The following is a 19,037-nucleotide window of genomic DNA, read 5'->3' on the forward strand; positions in this document are numbered from 1 at the left end:
GGTAGAAGTTAAAAAAAAGTTCTGAACACCCAAACTAACGCTGAATATTTTAGTGCACTAATTGTAGATCAGATTAGGGATTGTTACTGAAAGCTAAAAATTTAACTCTGCAACAACAAACACACACCACTGTGGATTGTAGCCAAAATTGCAAGAGGCACGCTCACAAGCCCTCTCAACTCCCTTGCCCCCACAGCCTCAGGTACCCCCTAAAAATCCTCCACAGAATTCCTTGTGCTCTAGTTAACATCATGTGGCAAGGTTTAGGGACCAGACATAAAAACCCAATTGTGTATGGATGGAGGGCAGAAATGTAGTGGCATGGTATCTTGAATACCCACACCACAATCCATCCTACTTCAGATCAAATACTCTTACAAGAAGGAAGTAGCTATAGAAGATGTTATGATCTAATCAGCCTAGTGCCCTCCAGATGTTTTGGATTGCAGCTGCCATCATTCCTGACCACAGGCAATGCTGAATAGGGCTAATAGGGCAGTAGTCCAAAACATCTAGAGGGCACCCAGCTGAGGAAAGCTGGCTGAAAGGAACATATGAAAATATGTGGGTGTGGTGAATAGCGTGAAAACGTAGCAGAATAGGTAAACATGTTAAAAGCACTAATGATTGCTCAGTCTGATGAAGACACTGACACATGCTAATAAACCGCACTTATAAATGCAGCGTTTGGATGCATTAATTTAATGGGGATGAAAAAATATGCACGTTTAGTTGTTTAACCCTCATTTTATGGGCTGCCAAGTTTGTACTAAAATGAATAAAACGTAATTTTTTTGGGAGGAAAGCTGACTAGATTATGGGTGCATGGATCGTTATCTTTGCTTTTGTGCAAATGTATTTAGACTCATCCATCTTTAAATATGGTCGTGATGAAACCAGAACTCAAACCAAGATAGCAAAAGGAAGGCATATAAGAAAGGTGGTTCCTGCCTGATCCTCAGAGCACGGTGCGAGTGGAATATACTGTGTAGGGCTGCTCATTTTGTCATATGTGTGGAAAGGTAAATATCATGAAATGGAAGGGGGTTGTCTCCTAAGAAAACAGCTTTACACTGCATATTAATGGCTCTCAGGAATTCACTCGTGTGTGGTTAATTAAATACTGACATCAACAAGCTCTTTAAAGAAATGAATGGATTCAGTATAAACACAAATAGTTTAGCGCCACAGGGATCTCTAACATTCGCCTTCCATGAAAAAGATGTGCTAATTGCTCCCTTAATCATTAGGTTCTTAATGATATTTTGACACAAGGAAAATCAGTGTATCTTCACCAACACATCTGCAGAAAAATACAGTTAGTGAAGAAATTGCAAACCAATAAAAGGCATTTTCCAACCATTTCTTATGCTACCGCATGCCAGAGAACATCTGACCCCCATCAGGATCCTACAAATCCACCAGAATGAAGGACCCCCTCTCTCTCTGTTGGAGAAATGTGGAGCATGGAGAAGCAGTGCAAGAGACTATTGCTTCTGTCTTCTCTGAATCCAAGGACAATGAGATACCCCTCCTCCCCCATATTCTGGTACATACTGAGGACATCCCCCCTTTCATTTGGTTGGCTACAGTCAAAATTAATTTGCGGGCCCTGATCCACATTTTCTCTCTGCTTCTTTATTACATGCACTGAACCCCAAAACACCACACTAGAGAAGTTCAGTGCACTCCATGTGCAAGACAAATAAAACAGAATACAGTGCCCCTCTTTTGTCCCTCTCAGGACCACTTCGTATTTTAGGATTTGGGGATTTTTCTTATACAGGAAAGCAGTTTTACTTTTTGTGTGGCTTGGAAAATACTGGATTTAGCCATTCAACAGTGGGAACTTAAACTGGAGGAAGATGATATTGTACTACTTGAAGTTAGGGCTTTAGGCTGCAATCCTAACCCCTTACCTAGAAGTAAGCCCAATTTCTTCTCAATAAACATGGTTTGGATTGTTATTCTCCGAGGAAACATTATCTCCACTACTAGAAGCCAACTTCCATTTCCTTTTTTTCTTACCTAGCACACTACCGAGAATTAATATGAACCTTTGTTAATATAAAAACTGCCTAGTTTCTGCTTTTCATATTATTCATCTACCGAGGAACCTGCATGTTTCATCTGAGACAGACCTGGGTAACAGCCATTTTTCTGTATTTTCCAAGGTAGGGAAATAGCACATTTCTCCTTCCCAAAGGCCTTGGTGCAACCTGAAATCTGCATAGTACTTAAAAGCAGTGGAGGCTGGTGGCTCCAATTGCCAGTAGGGCAGTGAACGTGCTCCAGGTTTTACTCCAAATGTTCACGGAGATGTCCAAGGTGCTGAAACCGATTCCCAAAATAGGTTCGGCACCTTGGACAGCTCCTTTTAAGTTCAGACAAAAACCCAAAGTTCATTCATTGCCCTACTGACATTGGTGCCATCAGCCTCCACTGCTTAAAAGAGTCTCATTTAAAGGTCTGCTACCTCCTCCCATATTCCATCTTAAGAGAAAAGATTCTGAATCGCCAGAAACCTTTTCTTCTTCCTCTCACCCCTCCTGCTTTGTTTACTATCTCACCTGATGAAAAGTTCTACAGAACTCAAAACTTGTACACTTTTTGTGACATTTTGGTGGGCCTAATAAAAGAATTGGCCTAATATGGATTTCCAATTTTTTTCATACTTCATGGAAAGGCAAACCTGGATTTACCACCGAGTATCTCCTTAACAGGAAGCCGCAGCTAATCACAGCTCCCTGTAGACTGCATCTGTATGACACGTATCTGTTATAATCATGCCTTTGCATTTAAGTATATACTTCTGTATGTGTGTGTGTGACACAGATCTCAATAGTAGAAAACAGGTAGGTGCAGGGGTCACCAACCTGATTTCAACTTGGAGCAAAATGTACAGGTTCTTTTTCAGTGATTTCTTTGAAATGAGCAAGCGTGGCTGCTACCACCTGTCAGTGTTATTAGCCAATGAGTAAAGTCAGAGCTGTGATTGATAAGTGTGTTGTTTAGACACTAGCCATACATTGTGTGGGTGAATGTTAAAGAATCCCCCTTCCACACAAAGGCAAATGTGAAAACTTTGCAAAGAGGCTCAGGCATATTTTATGCTTTGCAGGAGCTGAAGACTAGGAACTTATTAAGAATTCACTATGCAGTTAACTTACAGTATGTTAATCAGGAGATCCAATCAGGGCTCATGTAAATACACAATTTGTTTCAGTTTTAAAAGTTATAGTAAACAGCTATGTGAAGACATAACAACAGCAAAAACGTAACATATTTTTGCAGGCTAATGCTGAAGTATGTCAAAGGCACCTGCTTGGAAATTCACTGGTGATGCCAGTGTCTCAGTTACTCTTCTTTCGCCCCTACCAAGTGGATAATTGTAATTCATAATCAATGTATTGTGGGGATCCACTCACATTAATGGAAAACATAATGGAGAAGTCCATTGCGTCTTCGTCTGGTTGCTGATCAATATAAAAAGGGTAATTCAAGGGGTTTTTAGATTAGTTCTTTTCGGGGTGGGGAATTGCTTTTGGATTATCTTCTTTATTTTTTATTATTTATTAAATTTATATCCTGCCCTTCCTCCTGGAAGGAGCCCAGGGCAGCAAACAAAAATACTGCTGCTACCTGCTTTGCCCAAGCTGAAGGCTTTAGGCGGCGGCCTACCCACTCGCCTAGAATGGTAACTATGTCTTTTCTTAATCTAAGATACTAGGAAATGTGGGCTGCAATCCAATACACACTTACCTGGGAGTAAGTCCCATTGAACCCAATGGAGCTTACTTCTGAGTAGAAATGTATTGGATTGCAGCCTTAGAGCCTAAGTAGCGGGGCTGGGGGGAGTTAGGAGGAAAATATGATTTATCCAGAATGTTTGTTTGTCAATGCTATCTTTAATTATCTTGTCAATGCTGTTAGTTCATATTTTTATTATTTTGTTAGTTTATGTCATCATTAATCAATGATTAGCTTATGCAAATATACATTACGTTGCTTTAAGTTACTTTTTAAATTACTTTAAGTTGCTTTAATTCCAAGCTTTCTTTGTTTTATTTTTTATCAGTCCTATAATACTATTAAGCATTGTACATCAACGAACTGGTGTCTTCGTTTCAGTTATAAGTCTGAGTCTGTGGTTTTTACTGGTCTGTGATTATGCTTTACTCTTCATTCCACTGGGTTGCTGCTGAGCAAATTGAGCAAGGGTTACAAATCCAATAGGGGTTAATGCATAGGACAGAATTTGGCATGATGTGCATGAGGGTTGATTGGATTGCCTGATCAACACAGTACAATGGTATACATGTCTACTTAGAAGTAAGTCTCTTGTGTTTAATGGGGCTTACTTCCAGGTAAGTAGGTACAGGATGGCAGCCAAGGCTTTGGTTTAAGGTTGGCATTGAGGAAAAACAGGGTTCTTGTGCCTTTAACAGCTGTATGGTAGGCAGAAATTCAACAGGTCAACCCTTTTCTACTATAGAAGTATGATTATGGGAAAAGCTTCACCACTCCTTCTCTCTAATTTTGTGTTATGCCATGCTCCCTTGGCAGCTATTTTGTGACTGGTGCCCCCAGAAAAAAACTTCCTAACTATTACAGCAGTATGACAATGGAACCAATTACCTAGGGAGATGGTGGGCTCTTCAACACTGGAGGCTTTCAAGAGGCAGCTAGATTGCTACCTGTTGGTTATGCTTTAAGTTGTATTTCTGCATTGAGCAGGGGGTTGGACTCCATGGCCTTGTTGGCCCCTTCCAACTCTACTATTCTATGATTCTATAATAATGTATACAATTTAGCCAATTTTGAGCATTCTCACCTGTAGATTAAGGAGCTGCCCAACTCTGTTCTAGTGAAATCAGTAGGACCTGAAAGTGCTTGACTGGATGGGGCCCTATATAATGTCTGCTTGTCTGCACTTTATAGTCTTGAGAGTTTCAGCAATAAATATTGGCATCTAGTAGCCTTCTGTTTTGTTTCCTCAGCATCTTCAGAATGTTTTTTCCTCTTTCCTTTAAACCCGGAGAGTCCTGCAGTTCAAAAGATGTTACAAGCACACTTTTCTTATGACCACAGTTGCCAAAATAATTCACTTCACGCTTATTTATTTATGACAGTTTTGATCATACCATTCCTTCAGGGAGCTCGGTGATATATGATTCCTTCCCAAATTTATCCTCACAGCAACCCTGCGAAGTGGGTTAGATTCAGAGAATGTGAATGGCTCAAGGTAAGCAGGTAATCGTCATGGCTGAGTTGGGGTTGGAAGAAGGGTGGTTTTGCCTTAGTCCAGTGCTCTAACTGCTACACCACACTGGCTCTCTTGACTTCAGAAATGCCCATTTTCAAATTTCTTCACAGCGCTCCTTTCTCACCCAGCGAATTTTATCCTTATCCATAAACCTTTACACAGGTGTGTCCCACATTCTTCATCTTCTGAACCATCCCTCTCTGTGAATTTTCTTCTCTCCTTTGACAATAGCAACCTGAGGCACCCAAAGCCCCCTGCTCTCTTCATGGTGAAGCCAGAAACCAGCCATAACAAGTCTTGGCCTCAAAAGCTCCCCCCTCCCCTGCATCATCCCAGGCAATCAGAATCTGATGTAGTGCAGTTTATCATTATATCCAAATCCTAAAGTATGGTTAATATTAACTATGGTTTGTGTGAAATAAGGCAGCTTTATAACCCATGCTTTGAAGATGGTTTGTTTCAAACAAAGCATAGCTACAATGGACCATAGTTTGTCGGGTTCAGATGAAATGACAAGCTGCAAGTAATCAAAAATGGAAGGAAAAGCTTCTGAATTCCTCAGAAGAGAAGAAGTGCACGCCCCTGAGCTGCACTGCTGCTTGTTTTCATCAAACCACATGTCTGAATGCAGCCAGCATGTTCCTGAGTTGTGGGAAGATCCTAGCTTTGCAAATGAAATAATGGTTAGTGCATGTCAGCAAAGCTCATCTAGGGATCCTCCTGCATACTTCAAGCCAACTGTCCTCTGTAAAACCTTTTTTCCTTGGACTGCACCATGTGTGCCTATCTTTCATTTGTTGCTTGATTCTTTTTTTAAAAAAAAGTGAATCGGTTTTGGAATTTGTATATTAGGAATCCTAGTGACTTTTTTTTGAAGAAGATATTTAAACCACCTAACTTTCTGCATGTGGCCTCCAGGTGGACTTGTAACAAGATTAAAACAGCTTAACATAAAATAGCATAACATAGATTAAAATAAACAATAGAAATTGACTACAAAACACACCAACATTATCGGCGTTAGTGCAGCTCCAAGTTACATATTGCCAAAAACTTGGGAGAATTAAACTCTTTGATTTTTTTTTATCATTAATTTTATTCAAATTTTCAAACACAAAACAAAACAAAAAAGAAACAGATTAAACAATAAAATAAAATGTTGACTTCCGATGTGTCGCAGATCAGTTATAGGTCTATGATATATAACAAACCTGTCTCTTAATATATTACAAAATCACTTTCCTCCAGTAGTTATCTTAATTAATCATCAAATCTCATTAACATCACTTTATTATTTCCGCAAAAAGTCAAAGAGAGGTTTCCACTCCTTGAGAAATATATCCATCGATTTTTCTCCAAATAAACATGTCAATTAATCCATCTCATCAAGTCTGCTAGGTCCAGTAATTTCAATAGCCATTTTTCCATTATCAGTGTTAATTCCATCTTCCAACTTCCATCCTTGCACCCATAATAATCTTGCTGTCATAGTCATATAGTAAGAGTCTGATGGGAATTTCCTTCATCACAAATATTTCCTTGCCGTCAATTCTGAATGTGTTGCTGAAATATTGTTGTAAAGTCATATCTCTGTTCCTCTTTTTTACGAAATGTACTAGCACATGTCTTGAGAGAAACTCTTTGATTTTGGAAGCTGCCTTGAGCACGTTTGACTATGGAAAGGCAGCATACATAGATGATGATCATGTGTTACAAATCAGACCTGTATACTTTCAAGGGATAATTGTGGCAATACTACTGTTGTCCAGGTGATGCTGATACTGGTGTATTAACAGAAGTTGATAAATGGGCCTAATAATGCTAACTTACCTTACACATTAACTGTATGCAGATCACTGCTTATATTAGAACTGTTTTATAAAAGATTGCTCCACTTGGGGATCAGCAAACAAAACTGCATCTAACAGGACCTCCAAGTAGTGGGCATGGGGTGGTATTCAGTGTTAATCCTACTCAGAGTCGGCCCACTGAAGTTAGATAAACTTAGGCTTAATTTCAATGGGTCTACTCTGTATAGGACTTAGTTGAATACAACCCTTGATTCTTAAGTTTGTGTGTGTGTGTGGAAACCCATCCAGAATAGTATGTAGTGGGCCTTTTCACAGCCACTATATCACCCACCAACATTGCCTTACTCTTGTCTTCAGTTTATCAGCAAGCAACCAGCCCATTGTCAACTTCAGATTCCTGTTCAGGTTACCTACAGTTGTGCCTAGATTGAATGGAAAGGAGAAATGGGGCAGGACATCATCTACATACTGATAACACCTCATTCCAAAACCCTTGAAACCCTCTCCCAGCGGCTTCATGTAGATGTTAAATAGCTCAGGGGACAATAGACAACATTGTGGAACCTCAAAGCATAAATACCATAGATCTGTACAAAAACTCTCCAGTGCAACTTTAGAGGACTGGCCCACCAGACAGAACTGCAGGCACTGACGCATGATGCCCCCAATCCGCATACTAGAAAGATGGCCCAGAAGGATACTATGACTGATGATACTGAAAGCTGTTGAGAAGTCCAGGAGAATCAGTCCAGTCTCTCTTCTTGTGAAGTCATCCACGAGGATGACCAAGGCAATTTCCATCCTGGAAGTAATCCAGGAATGCCGTGAGTTGGACTGCCAACATCCAGTCAGTCACCTTGCCCCCAACAAGGCATTAACCACTCCTTGAACCCAACTGGTTGCTTCCCCCGTTGCTAGACGTTATTAGCCAAGATGAGCAAGGTTGAACATACAACTGGTAGACCATGCTCCTGTAAACACCTGTATGTATCTTCAGGCTGCAGTAAATGAAACTCCTCAGTCAAGTGATGCCAAGTGAGTTCAAAGAAACATCCTGCACTTGTATTTTATCCATCATGTGAACCAAGTGGGAGTAGATGCCAGCTATTTTATTGACAGTGTTTTGCAAATAAGTCACAATATTCTGCCGAGTGCTTGTGTTTTTGTTTGCTCTTCTATATTTCTCATGAACAGATTATCTGCAATACTCGTGTTTTGTAACAACTTCTATGAAACTGATCTTTGGACCTTGTTGTCTGTTCTATAAAATTGAAAATGCAGTGAACGGAGCAAATTAAAATGCAGCTGTAAAACACTTTAGCCTTATCTGAATTTCAGAGAAGGCATATAAAAATCCTATTGGTCTAACAAATGAAGAGAGAGCAATGAAATCAAGATAATAATAATAATAATAATAAAAAATTAAATTACTTTCCTGGAGGAAAACTATTTTGGAAAATGGAGACCCAGAGATGCATGCAGTAGAATATGTAAGCTTGTCTATTACATTAGCAATGCTACATTATTTTTATTGATCTATAGTTTCAGAAAATGCCTTATGATTTCAGATGACTTAACAAAATTATTCAGGGCGGCTTTTAGAGGTGAGCTGTTTTGTTAGTGAGACACCTATCGATCTCCCAGGATACTTTGCTGCTGCTAAGAAGGTTCTATACTTCAGTGAAAAGACTCCAAAGGGAGATTCCAGTGTGACATTGTGCAACTAGAATTTATCAACAAATTTGACGCTATTCAGTTTAAACTTACTTAGGACTATGGATTTCTTTCCCTACTAAAGATGTTAAATTAGCACAGCTAATACTTTTAATATGAACCCTTATAACTACTGCTGGAGAATGGGACATTATTCTGACTTTGAAGAACCTCCACATAGAAATGCCCCAGATCTACTGTTCCTCTTATATTTCATGGTCTCTTGATCTCACTATTTATATTTCTTCCCCCCTGCATGCCAGATCTGTGTGACTGTTTATTTTTCACGTACCTATGAATAGCTGCAGTAATATAAACTATGAAAAAATGATGGCCTGGTTTCATGGTTCAGAGAGATTGGGCTTGCTCCACTCCTCCTCTTTACCCAATGGGAGCAACAAACCAAGATTCCTGGCTTAGTGTTAAGTCCAAATCAAGAGTTGAGGGGTTTTTCTTGCTCAAACAAACCATAACTGAAACACTAAGAACAAACCTTACCTTAACATTGTGGCTTGTTTGGAGTGAAATTAATCACAACCCCTGCTTTGGACATAAAAATAAGGCAGGAATGCTGCTGGTTAAAGAGGAGGAGTGAAACAGGAGTAATTTCCATTAACTATGGTTTACCATAGAATATGAATGCTTCCAGTGAGGGTAAAAAAATTGTGGGTGTGGGGGGAGGAAGCAACAACTCCAAAATGCTCAATTGTAAAATCTGATTCCGTGTTCTTCAACCTTCAGCCCCCAGATGTTGTTAGACTATAACTCCTATTATTCCCCAGCCAGCTTGGTCAATAGCCAGGGATAATGGGAGTTGCAGTCCAACAACATCTGGGGACCAAAGGATGAAGAGCAGTCTGGGGACATCTGGGGACCAAGGGTGATGAAATATGTAGTGTCCTGGCCAACCCCATTGGATTGACTCTGACTCGCTGGTGTGTTTTTCTCCATTATGTTTAATGTGGAATCTCAATTTAGAGCATTTCATAGATCTGCTTACAGGTTATACAGGATTCTGCATCTCTACACAGCAAAACTAGGCATGACTACTCAAGCTAAGATGTCACAGCAATTAAACAAGCCGCTTGAGATCCTTTAAGTAGGCTCAGGATGAGCTTCTGTTTGCATGGGGAAGGTTTCTCAGAATGGGACTGGGTTAGCAAGTGGGCACTCCTGTGAGCAAGTTGAAAAGCTGGCAGTATGTGTTTGCACCTGCGCATATGGCACCACATCCTTGGTGACAGGGTGGAGGTACTTCAGCCAGCTCCTCCTCTGACACCGCCTCTGGTTGAGCCTCCAATTTCTCCCCCTCAGGGGAAGGTGCAAGTGTTGGCTCACTTGACAAGGCAGGGCTGAAAGGCAGGATGAGACCGGTTTGCTGTCAGATAGCACTTTATTAGACTTAACTGGAATTAGGGGGGCAGAGTTGTCCCCATCTAAGCTGCTGAAGTCTTCTCCTGTTTTAGCTCTCAAGGTGCAGCCCACTGGGTCCCTCCCCAGGATCCCAGTCCTCCTCCTGATCAATCCACCAGGAACTCTCCACATGACATATACTCCCAATTTTAAATATCATACCACAAAAACAAAATAAAACACATTATACAATATAACCATGTTTTATACATCAAAAAATTAAACTCTCGAATAACTTATTTCAGCCTGGCAGCTACACATTATTGATACTGGTGATGTGTAGATGATTGATGAACCACCAAAGGCTCTAAACCCAACCTTTACAAAAATTGAAATAAAAAAATAGGGCAAAGTAGTATTCTAACTGAAGTATTAAAATATATAAATTTAATAGCTTCTATATTTTTTAATAATTGAGTTAGTATACTACTTTGCCCAATTTTTTAGTTTCAATTTAAGACCTGTAGCTGGTGCCTTCCTGTTTTTATTTCCTGCTTTTGAAGTGGGTTATACCCCCCCCCAATAGAGCTTCTGCCAGAAGAAAGCAAGAATTGTTAATCCTGTTTTGATTTTGTATTTTTTACATTCTGGATCAGCAGTGCCCAGCTGGACCAATTCTAAATTGAGTTCTAGTGGTACTACCACATTTCAGTGAAGTAGTTCTAAAACTGCTTACTTCTGCAAAGAAATGAAGCAATGGGTTGGTGTGTATTTCATTCTCCTTCTGAAAAGGCCAATCTGCCTTGTGAGATATATGTATTTCATGTTGTTTCTCCCACCCCACCCCATCAACAGCTTTGTGCTACCTGAGCACATGCACTCTACACCTCCTGAGCCTTTACTGCTCATCAATGCCAACTTTAGATTAAACATCAGTGCGGGGGCATCTGATGTTCCAGCCCTTGGATTAGTGTCTGGGTAGAGTTGTCCTGTGTCACATTCTGTTACTGAAAAATTGAAGTACTGTATGTAGTAAGAACAGGCCTCCTTCGTCACTTGCAGATGACCAGTTTTTGAGAATTCATCCTGATTTATTGGCAGGAAGGTTATACAATGCTAGCTATTTCTTGAGCATTTATTCTGATACGTTTGCAGGGAGGTCAAGCCATGTTGCATCCAGCAAATATTACTGTAGACTTTCCAGTGCATTTCCCCATCACTTTTCTTATCACAAAAAGTCCAATGCAGGGGGAAGGGGAGAGGGTTTGCTGTACAATAGTTCTAAATTAACTTCAACTGCGCAACCTGAATTTGCTGGTATGTGATTGAATTCCCACCCCAAAATAGCAACAGTCTGGATTGCTCAGGACAGCAAGCAAGCCTGAACCAGAAGCTTTTATAATGATCAGAGAGTATCACCTAACTCAGGATTGGGGAACCCTTAGTGTTCCAGATGTTGCTAAACTATATTGTTGTTGCTGTTGTTATTCCTTTATTATTATTTTTGTAAAAAATGCCATGACTACCATGGGCAGCAAAAAAAAAGAGGTGCTAGTACTCTGTACCAGTGAGTACTGTCACAAAAAAGCCCTGATGATGATCATCATCATCATTTTAATTTATTAATTGCCCTTCACTCTGAGTTTCCAAGGCAGGTTACAGAAGTCTAAAATGCATATTTAAAAAGAATGTAAAACAACTTGCAATCACAAACTACAACTTCCATCAGTCTAGCCAGCAGGGATGATGGGAACTGTAGTTCAGCAATATCTGGAGGGCCACAGGTTCCCCAGCCCTGATGTAACTCTTGTAACTATTATCACAAAGAGCCTTCCTTGCCTGGTATGGCTGATATTATGGTTTGGATTTTAGCAATCTTGCCACCTCCCCATAAGTCTTTAGAACCTGGTGAGATGGAAGTGAATGAATAATTGAATGAATTAATTTATTATATATTTGTTTATTTATTACATTTATATCCTGCCCTTCCTCCCAGAAGGAGCCCACGGTGCAAACAAAACCACTAAAAGCACTTTAAAATATCTTAAAAAGAAAATACTTCAAAACATATTGAAATAAAGCATCTTTTAAAAACAACTTTAAAAACATCTTAAGCAATTCCAGGGCAGATGCAGACTGGGATAAGACCTCTTCTTAAAAGGCTTGTTGAATAACTAAATAAATCTGCCCATGGTGTGTGTAAAGTGTATGTTCAGTACAAGCAAATTATCTTTCCTTACCCCCCTGTTCCCATGCACACATTGTTAAAGTCTCTGAAAATGGCTACACTTGCAATTAATTATAACTGGAGAGGGATAAATTGGTGACTTAGTGGCAAATGAGAAGCAGATTTGGGCAACTCCATCCATTCCACATTGATTTTGCAGGAGCAAAAGGCTCTAATATGCTTCAGAGAATGTGGCCGAACCGTCTTAGGCGAAGAGTGGTGGAAAACAGACTCATCAGGGCAAGGGAGTGCAGTTCCCTGGTTAATAATGGATGTGTTTCTGATGAAACCCACTCTCAGATTGCTGTTTGTTTGGGAACAAGATCACAATTTATGGCTCCAGAAACCCACCTACTAAACATTTGTGTTGTTCTGAAAAAGGTGTATCTGGACTATGCAATTTTTGTTTTGCTGCTTCAAAAAAAATATTTTTAGAACTGTAGGGTAACTTTTGGAGTCCCGTGAACACACACCTTTCTACCAGCAACATAACACAATGCAGATTTCATTACTAGATCTGTTAGCTACTTGTAAGGATAATTGCATCCTATAGCACATTTTGCTAAAGAAAATAAAAAGAAAGAATTATTTCATTTATTTATTTAGGTATTTTCATACTGCCCTTCATCACAACAGTCAGGTGCACAGCAGAATAAAACACAACAGATATGTCAATTAAAACCAATTTGCATAAATACCTATATAACTAAAATAGTAGCAGCGTTATACTTCAAACTGCCTTCATCAATCACAATTCTCCACCTACAAAAAGCTTGACAAAAGAGGTACATCTTTACCTGTCACCACAATGAATACGCTGTAAAGACAAAGCATACCTCAGTGGGCTGATCACTGAGATAATATATGTGGAGCACTTACCTGTATTACAGCAGGAAAACTATTTTATCATCTTGGAATTCCTCTTTTTAAAAATTGGATTGAACAGTTGTACCGCTTGATCTGCTCTTCCGGTTAGGCAATCTTGTATTGTTGCAGTGTGCGTTTTGTATTATGTGTTGGACTGTGCATTGGGTACATATATCTAATTTATTCCTTGTTCACTGCATGTATAATTTTGTCTGTCTTTGTGATGTGTCCATTTTATATTGTGGTTTATATAGGATACACATGCATTTATTTTGTTTCATGATCATTCCCTTTAAAGTTGTGAGAACATATTTTTGTTCTCTTGCTGGAGAGTCCATTACGATGGGATCATTTCCTTGTGCAGTAGATGCACATTTGTTGTGGGATGCCCAGGTGTCTTCTGCTCTGGGGACTGTTGCATTTTACCCACACTTAAATAGTGTTGTTGTTGCCGGGAAAATACTGCCTTTCCCTCTCCTACAGTATGTCAGCGCTGCTAATATGATTGCTGCATGCCAGGGGCTCACGGAAGGGTCTCGGACACCTACTGGATGCTGCCTATGATTAATATGAAAATTTTAAAAAATACATTATTTTGCAAATAATTTTGTTTCCTGGTCTGAAAACTAATTTCCACTTTGTTTGTGAAATGCCTAGAAAAGTTACATGTTTCCCAACAAAATGAAGCAAAACAAAAAGACATTCTCAGATGCATTAAATGGATGTTTGCCTGGCCTTTGGCTCCTATTGAAATTAAAGTTGAGGAGATTTCATGGTTGCTGTGGATACAGGTAACTGTATGTGGCTGAGAGGACGCTTGCATAAAGCTGCCCTTGTCTTCTTAACAAATACATGGACAAATAATTTTTTTAAAAAAAATAGTGTTATTTGTACAGCAGAAACTGGTCTTTCTACAGTCATGTAAATGCAGGGAATCAAAAGAGCCTGTAAGAGCCAAAGGAAACCTACATCACTGCTGATACTGTGACTTATTTGAGCACTGGTAGTTCTGGAAACTGACTTCTAAGAGAACAGCCCTTTATTCTGCACTACTGCTGGCTTCTTAGAAGGGTGCCATGGCCGAGTTGGAAACATTTGATGGTGAATCTGTGTATGTGCATTCTGATCTACTTTTGCCAGTTTGTCTGCCTTAATCAACAAGTTTTAAAAGTCCCCCACCCTTTTTTTACAATAAAAGACTGTAAGGAAATGTTTACAGAGAGCTTGAGATTGTTTACAGACTGTCTTTGGTGTGACTAAGAATTGCTTCCAAGCAAAATGACAGGGAATCTTTTTTTTTTTTTTTTGTAAATTGTGAGAATTATGGTACTTTTGGGTTACCATTAATGCATATGAATGATTGGTGAGTAAGCTACTAAAAATTGTTGCGGGCTTGTGACTTTTGTGGTCCTGCTGTAGTTACAATCTCAGGTTGGTTTGCCTTTATCTGAAGTTTTCACTTCTGATCTGAATTCTTAGAGGTGTCTCAGGTATGCTGGGACCGTGTTTGAACAGACCTTAGAGCAGTCTTTCCCAACCAATGTGCCTCCAGATGTTGTTGGACCACAACTCCCATCTTTCCTGACCATTGGCAATCCTGACTGAGACTGATGGGAGTTGTGGTCCAACAACATCTGGAGGCACACTGGTTGGGAAAGGCTGCCTTAGAGGATGCATTTGTCCATTAGCGCATTTCGAGTGGGCAAGTGATGGCAAATGCAATACACATAAGCACTGGCATTTTCAGGACCTGACATGAAGATAAATACAAAGAAATATGAATTCCTCAGAGGCATTCCAAAGGATTACTTCTCATGTTACTGCTGTAGAGAAGTTTATGCAAAAAGCCCACTTCTGTATGGCAAGGAACTTCCCAATGATGCTGTCCCCAGACTGGTGCCCTATAGAAGTTGTTGGACTACAGCTCCATCATCCCTGCCCTTTGTGTATAGGGGCTAGCTGACCCAAAGCTCAGCGGTTGAGCAGAAGGCAGGCTAGCTAATCAAGGTGAAGCAAGACAGACTCAAGTAAGTAGGGAAGCTGGTAAAAGCAGTATGGTGCAACTTCCTGTGGCAGGTTGGTTTCCTAAAATTAACATTTGAGATGCCATGATTTTAGCCATAACAATAACCATATTTATATTCCACATTTTTTTACCAGGAGCTCAAGGTGGCATACATAAGAGCCTGCAGCATCAGGACCATTGCCCATCCAGTCCATGATCCTGTTCTCACCTACCAGATGTCTGTGAGAAGCTCGCAAGCAGGAACTGAGTACAACAGCACTCTATCCACTTGCGAATTCCAGCCATTGGTATTAAGACGCATGCTGCCTCCAACCATGGGGTCAGAGCATAGCGTTCATGGCTAGCAGCCATTGACATTGATAGCCTTATCCTTCATATACTTGTCTAATCCTCTTTTGAAGCCATCCAGTTTGGTTACCACATTCACAGCATACATTTATTCCACTATTATTCCTCTATAACAGTCATGGCTTCCCCCAAAGAATCCCGGGAACTCTAGTTTGTGAAGGGTGCTGAGAGTTGTTAGGAGACCCCCCTATTCCCTTCCCAGAGCTACAATTCTCAGAGTGGCTTAACAGTCTGTGGAGTGTACCATCTTGTCCCCATGCTGTTTAACATCTATATGAAGCCCTTGGGAGTGATCACCAGGAGATTTGGGGTGAGGTGTCAGCAATATGCTGATGATACCCAGCTCTGTTTCTCTGTAACATCTGAATTGGGAGAGGTAGTGGAAGCCCTTGACCGGTGCCTGGACTCAGTGGTGGGCTGGATGAGGGCCAGTAAACTGAGTCTGAATCCTAGCAACATGGAGGGGCTGTAGGCTGGTGATTCCCAAGTTCAGATAATTGGGCAGTTGCTTGCGTTGGATGGGGTTGTACTCCCTCTGAAAGAGCAGATTCATAGTCTGAGGATGGTCCTGGATCCATCTTTGTCACTAGAGGCCCAGGTGACCTCAGTGGTTAGGAGTGCCTTTTACCAGGTTTGGTCGTTTCTGGATTGGGATAGCATGACCACTGTTGTCCATGCACTGTTAACCTCCAGGCTAGATTACTGTAAAGCACTCTGTGTGGGGCTTCCCTTGAGGTTGGTCTGGAAGCTGCAGCTGGTGCAAAATGCGGCAGCACAACTGCTCACTGGGGCAGGGTATAGCCAACATGTCACCCTGCTGCTGAACGAATTGCCCTGGCTGCCTATTAGCTACCAGGCAATGTTCAGGGTTCTGGTTTTGGTGTACAAAGCCCTATACAGCTCGGGACCAGGATACCTGAAAGATTGTCTTACTTCTCACATACCCCATCAATCACTAAGTTCTGTAGGTGAGGGCTGTGACGCCCTTCCCTGGCTCTCCCTGTCAGGTTCCTACCTGCTCGTGGCTACTGCCTGTCACTAGGCACCACCAGGGACTCCACCAGTCCGGACTGTCCTTTTTTTATGGATTCTCTCTCCGCTGTAGCACAGACCTCACCAGATCCCCCTGCTAGGCCTATAACCAGTATTCCCAGAGACTCTGCCTGAGCCTCTCTCTATCAGGTTACCTCTGTGACTGTGTGCTTAAACTGTCCCCAATCCCTTTGATCTATATAGAATGCATATGATTCTCGGTTGCTCTGAATACTTGTGGTGTTATATTCTTCCCTTCACCGCTGCCACCAATTGTTACAGTTTCCCTTCAGCCTTGGTAAATACCTTGCCCTCCCTTCTGGTCTGTATATTCCCCAGCCAAGGATCAGGCCTCCAGTAAACCAAAATAGTGTTTATTAAAGATTAGAAATAACAAGATTACTTTATAAAGGCACATAAGCATATGGTTTCATCTATTCCTGTGATACTTGTCTTAGTATTAATCCGAACTCCACACTCTCCTCACATCCACCAACTCTCCACACAATCTCCTCTCAAACAACCCACCCAGATTCAACTGTCATCCTTCCATTTATACTCTCAGCCATTCAAATGCTCAGCCAATCATCCAGCATTCTACTGCTCATCTACTCCCCCTCCTCTTTCATTCCACTTACCATGTATCTTCTATACAAACAGCACTTACCATATTTACATTAATACAGGAACATCACGTGGGCCTCCTGCAGATACCGTCTTATCAGGATGTCCATTCCGCACAATATAGGAAGCGGACCTTTAGTGTAGTGGTACCTACCCTTTGGAGTTCCCTCCCCTTAAATATTAGACAGGCACCATCTCTGTTATCTTTTTGGCGCCTACTGAAGACCTTCCTCTTTCAACAAGCCTTTTAAGTAGAGATCTTATCCCAGTCTGCATCTATGTTGGAATTGCTTTTTAAAATGTTTTTAAAGCTTTTTTTTTAAAGATGTTTTTAAAGATGTATTGTTTTAATACATTTTGAAGTCTGTTTTTATGATGTTTTACAGTGTTTTTAGTGTTTTTATTTGCTGCCCTGGGCTGCTACTGAGATGAAGGGCAGAATATAAATTTAATAAATAATAATAATTTTCCTATTCATTTGCCTTTTATTTTTCTAAAGGCGGGAGATATGTACTGGCAGCTATATGGATTATCAGAGCCAAAATTATCCCGATGCTGCTGTATGGGGCTCTGATTTGGACCCCATACTTTAAGGGGTCTTTTGATGGCCTTCTTCATGCCGCTTTAAGATCTATCCTTGGTGTTCCCAGATGTGTTTCAGGGGCCACTCTTATGCTGGAAGTTGGTCTAAATTCCCTGAAATGTCTAGCTTGGCTCTACACAATATATTACTGGCTTCTGTGTTTTTCTAAGCTCACCTCTGAGTCTTATGCGAGACAGATTCTAAATGACTCTTTTAATGCAACTTGGCCCAAACTGGTTGTGCAGAAAATTGTTTTGGTTGGTCTTTCACCTGAAGAGTTGTTACATATGGAATTTAATGTGGCCAAGGCAGTGGTGAAACGCTGACTAATAGATATAAACCAAGAGCTTTTAGCAGTAGCTTCTGGCCCATGTTCTCCCCTGGCCCTGCGCCTGACTGTCTCTCCCTCTTCAGAAGGGATGCAATATTTACATTGGCTTTTTGTTCCTAAATACAGGCGGGCTTTTTCCTTGGCCTGCTTTGATGCCCTACCCTCGAGACTTTTGGAGGGCAGGTACGACAAGACTCCAAGAAATCTTAGGTGCTGTCCATGTGGTATGCATGAGGTGGAGACTGTCATGCATGTTCTTTTTAAATGTAAATTTTATGAGGGTGTCAGAAATGATCTTTTAACTCCCTTTTTTAAAAACTTTTCCCAGACTTTCAGCCAGCACACTTTTATTATTATTATTATTATTATTATTATTATTATTATTATTATTATTACTCTTTATTTTTACCCCGCCCTTTTTCCGAAACTGGAACTCAGGGCAGCTTACAAACACATAGGTAAAAAACATACAAAAATATACAATTAAAATAGAATTAAACTATTTGTAACATTAAAACCATGAAACATACACTTAAAATACTAAGACAATTTAAAACATTAAGAATAGGACCATAGAACAATACAACAGACCTTATGAGATCCTATCTTAAACATCTTCTAGTCCAAAAGCCTGTCGGAATAAAAACGTCTTTGCCTGCCGACGGAAGGATAGCAAGGAAGGGGCCATTCGTGCTTCCCTTCACGTGGCCAAATATCTAAACCAGGCCATGGTGATTAGGAAGGATCTGATTAGACCGAAGTCCTGATTCATTGCATTTGGTGTTGTTGGATATATGTACTATATTGTAATTTTTTATATTTGTATGTATTTTGTTTGTTTGCTATGGTCTATAGA

At 40.4% G+C, this 19,037-nt stretch overlaps 1 protein-coding gene across 1 annotated transcript in view; it reads left to right on the top strand.

Moving 5' to 3' along the window:
- SEMA5A (semaphorin 5A) overlaps nucleotides 1–19,037 on the top strand; it is a 198,066-nt gene that overhangs the window by 26,132 nt on the left and 152,897 nt on the right. The gene's annotated exons all lie outside the window — the stretch shown is intronic.

The sequence above is a fragment of the Rhineura floridana genome, chromosome 1, assembly GCF_030035675.1.
Source record: "Rhineura floridana isolate rRhiFlo1 chromosome 1, rRhiFlo1.hap2, whole genome shotgun sequence".
Lineage (NCBI taxonomy): Eukaryota > Metazoa > Chordata > Lepidosauria > Squamata > Rhineuridae > Rhineura > Rhineura floridana.